Raw genomic sequence first — 4,843 nt, 5'->3', positions numbered from 1 at the left:
GAATATCAATATTGTGACTCATACAACTTTTCAAAAGTTACATTGCTGTCTGGCTTCGTATTTGCGATTGAGTTTGATTATTTCAGAATGTTTTCAATAGCCAGTCAGATTTTAAAAAAATAGATTTATCCTTATTGTATCCATGGGAAAAGCAAATCTATGAAGAAATATGATCCAATTGCTTGTGGTATATCTAAGTCTCTGTAGGACCACAATGTAAACTAGTCATTTGTACTAATCGTGCTATCCTGTCTAAATAAAGAATTTATTATATATAGCATATAAATTGGCATGAAATATGTTTTTAAAAATTGCATTTTAAAACTACACAAATATCAATTTTGTTAAATTACAACTATTCATACGATGCATATTATTTTTTTAGAAACGTTATTTTTTCAAATTTTGCAATTTGTCACCATGGTAACCAGGACCCATAGCAACAATTGGCGTAGCAATCTGGTAAACATCCGTATTAGGTGTTGGTGAATGGTTTCTTGGTTTGGAATATCCAGTCTGTGAAACAATATACAACAGAATGATTCAGTGATGAATATTAACTTAAGTAAGTAAGTAATTTTTATTTAAAGTCGAAAACTATATACAGGTAAACAATAAACATGAGCTAAGAGCTCTTTAACCGACTATATAGCATTAAAAAAAAACCACAAAGCACTAATGATATATAATTGCATGCATAGACATAAAAACAGAAATTTGAAATAAAACAGGACGCATACATGTATACAGACATCACAAGTCATGCATATATATACACAGGGACTAGCTATATTAAGATGCGTATGCAGCACTGAAAACAGTTTGCAACACAAACATAAAAATATGGATATATACATAGAATAAATAAATATGCATACCTAAGAGACTTGATTCAAGATGCATATAATTTCAATGTAAAACAGACATTTTAATTTGTATGCACACTTCTAAAACCTCCATCATTATGGTAAAAGAAAAATGAAGACTTCTATGGATTACTAGTTGTTTTTTTTTATTCTGGAGAACATTGACAAAACGAAAGTAATTCTTACCACAAATTGATATACACGGTTTTATCAAAATCAAACGAAAATTTGCTACATCAAACAAATTGCAACTCGATGATAAAAACATTGTAAATCATCAATTGAAGCAAAAAACAGTAGAAACAGCCACACCCACCACCAAATATAGAAACAGTACAGGATTGCACAATAAAAAGGTGAAGACGACGAAATGATCATTCTCATAATTTCTATAAAGAGTAAGGCAAAGACGAATCCCTGGACATATTAGATGTGGAATAAGATGCCTAGGAAGATAAATCGTCTCCTGTCAACCGGTCACACCCACCGTGAGCTCTATATATTGATCGGGTAAATGGAGAAATCCATAATCAAAATTAATATCTAAACAACGACCTAACAATTTGTGTCAATGATTTATCATTATATTGGTCACTGTAGCCTACCGGTTCGAGAGTTTTCCTCGCCAATGAGAGGCCCGGGTTCGATTCTCAATTTCCATAAATATGATATACTTAACAATAGATTCACCAAATGCATGGCATTAGCGGTGAAAATCACTGGTATATCGGATATTGCCCTGAAAACCGAGGTCCCATATCAGGATAAGTGTTAGTCCGTTAAAGATCCTTTACTGCTTTGAGCGCCAAGCATAAGTTAAAATGTGTCACTTCACTTAAAGCTGGCGACGATTCTGTATCGGTGAAAATTTATCGTCTCGAACTTAAACAAGCAAGCAAAACAAACAAACAAAGCCATTCTATGAAATTTGGGTACGTTACAATACTCTACTTTATTCCATGGTTGGTGTGACTATGTCATGTATTCAAACCATTTTAAACTGACACAGAGTATAGCTAGTGTTGTTTGAACCTAGTCATCCTGCAAAATTTACATATACATCACATATACGTCTTACATATCAAAAATATATCGAAACCAAATTTCCCTTTAATGCATCTTTCTGATTAAACGTTTGCAAATAAAGTTCACAACTCCTTCGTATGACAAATGATGTAAAGTTCTGCAAATAGTAAAGGTCAATTGTTGTAGTAAGAATATTAAATTTGACAGAAGTAGCTACACATATGATACAGCTTTCTCATGTGGTGTAGATTAGATTTTTCATACTAGGGCTTCCCTATCGCATAGGGAAAAGGGGCATATTACAAGACAAATGTATATCAAATATTTCGTATGACCTACTAGAGGCAAAATACACACATCTACATCAGTAAATTCACTTTTGGGGTTTTTAAATGATAAAATCATTAATTGTGATTTTATAATTGTGTTTTGGTTTACTTTTTGGACTAGGTAGTTACAAATTCATAATTAATTGTTCTATTTCATGTTTAATCTTGAGGAATCGCATTTTCACACATGTTCGCAATTCTCAACGTTGACGCCTCGTTCCTGTTTCACTATGTTGGTGGAAGTTATTTTTACAATCTATAAAATTTAAGGTTAGATCTTATGAATGCATTTTCTTTGAGTTGGTTATGCTCACTCATTTCACCATTGTGAATTAATGTTAAAAAACATTACACCGATTTTCCAACTTTCTGTTGTTTATTTCATTGGTTAATTGATACCCAAGTAGGTGGATCTGTTAAAGTTGAGACATGGGTGAGTTTGCATCATAGTTTTTCTACCAAACATTCTTTGTGAAAAAAAGTTTGTTAACGTTTCTGTTTGTGAACCTTTCCATTTTGATCTTTGTTAAATCCAGAAATACTAAAACACATCTTTGTGAAATCCATGTTTTTAAATTTTATTGATATTCTCCGTTGAATAAATTTTGGAACCTTAAATAATAGCTGCGTCTTTACATAGAGTTCCACAATAGCATACTATTACACACTTCTGTTTAACGCATGATCCCTATGACCAGTGACTATGCTCACAAAAGTATTATAAGAAATAACGTAAGATATGTATAAATTTAGACGAGTCTTAAGATATAATTCATGTTTTCATTTCATTTCATTTTATTCATTAATAAGATAGCACAGAATAGCATGATTATAAATTCAAAATAACAAATTATAAGTGGGCATAATCTATAACATTATGCATTTATAACAGTTACAGAATAAGTAAATGTATGGATAACATTGCATATGATATACTCCTTTAGGATTTCGACTGGATGATAATCCTTGCGATTGACAAATAACTGGCATTCAATAGGGTCTGTAAGTCTCGGCACGTGATCTGCGAGAAATAGCGATAAATTTCACTTCCGGGCAGTGGTAAATGTGAAAGTCATGGCGCTTTCCATAGCCTACTAGGCATCGTACGTAAATGGCCAGAGCAAGCTGACCAAAAAGAGCGAGGCTGCAGTAGAAAGTGGAAGGGTGTTGAGGTTTACCTTCGACCATGAGTTGCGAGTGATAAACTCATCGGTGCAGGCCTCAATGCGAGATACATCGTACAAAGTTCAAGTAAGTGTGTATCAACCAGCTGTCAACCATTGACATTGTCATTTTAGGCCTAGAATTCAGTTTAGGGTATTGAATAATAGTAGAAATCTTCTCAGGATAACTATTTTTTCTGCAAAAACATGCGATACAGTCATGTATTTTATCAAAATTTAGTGTAATCCCCACCGACTATATTTATAATATTGCATACATGTAAAGAGGTACACATGTATCGTGTGAAATTTCAAATTACCTACCTAAGTTTTCGATCACTATTTGATATTTCCTAATGGTTTAACACTAACACAGCATTTCATTAAACATTGTCTTATAAAAGAATGGTCCATTGTGTATTCAATGTATTCATTATTTATACATCATGTGTTTTTCAATACTAGGTTTTTCTTGAAGAAAGTGACAATGGTATCATAAAAGATGCTTCATGCCAGTGTCCAATGGGAGAAATTAAATGTCACCATGTGACAGCAACACTACTGTTTGGGTAAGTTTAGATAAAAATAATGACTTGTTTACTATGTGCCTGACTGTACCTGACTGTAATTGTGTAACGAGATTTATAATACATAAACCTTAAAAGGTTAAACGGGATATTCTGGCTTGGTGCTATTTTTTACTTGCTTGCATGGTATATATAGGACCTCACATGGTTTATGGTTTGATATGATTTACTTTCAACGAGCTGTGTTTTCTATTCCCGAGCCTTGGCGAGGGGATAGAAAGCACACAACCAGCTGAATTTAAATTATATCAAACCACAAACCATGGGAAATTCTTTTTATCACGTGTTAACTCCACCCTGGTTATTCATTTACCTTACAGTACTGTATAGTTGTGAATTTTGGTTCGCTCTGACATTTTGTAAACAAACTACGTAAAACTGACGTTTGTGATGTCACTGTATAAAGGAGTAAACATGTAATAAATTGTAATATAACATGTATATTATTAACATTTTTCTACTCAAAAATTTACACATATTTGTAGTTATAAGAGGGCAAGTAAAACGGACGTTAAGTGTAGTTGGGTCAAACATCCCAAGTCAGCGCCACCTAAGGAAACAGTAATTATGCAGGAGCTGTATCCATCAAATCAGCCTAATTTCAGTTATGTTTTTCATATTGATTAAAATTATGTTCTCCAGGTGAAGATAACGAAAAGTGATCAATCTCATAACTCCTACAAGCAATACAAAATAGATAGTTGAGCAAACACGGACCCCTGGACACACAAGAGGTGGGATCAGGTGCCTAGGAGGAGTAAGCATCCCCTGTTGACCGGTCACACCTGTCGTGAGCCCCATATCCTGATAAGGTAAACGGAGTTATCCGCAGTCAAAATCAGTGTGCCAAGAACGGCTTAAAGACCCAACTT

General features: G+C 33.6%; 1 pseudogene; it reads left to right on the top strand.

The window, feature by feature from the left end:
* The first annotated feature begins 2,937 nt into the window (after positions 1-2,937).
* LOC125674095 (uncharacterized) lies at positions 2,938-4,598 on the top strand (annotated as a pseudogene).
* The last annotated feature ends 245 nt before the right edge of the window (positions 4,599-4,843 follow it).

The sequence above is a fragment of the Ostrea edulis genome, chromosome 3 (assembly GCF_947568905.1).
Source record: "Ostrea edulis chromosome 3, xbOstEdul1.1, whole genome shotgun sequence".
NCBI lineage: Eukaryota > Metazoa > Mollusca > Bivalvia > Ostreida > Ostreidae > Ostrea > Ostrea edulis.
Note: the sequence above shows the minus strand (reverse complement) of the source record. Positions and strands in the feature narration are given on the sequence as shown.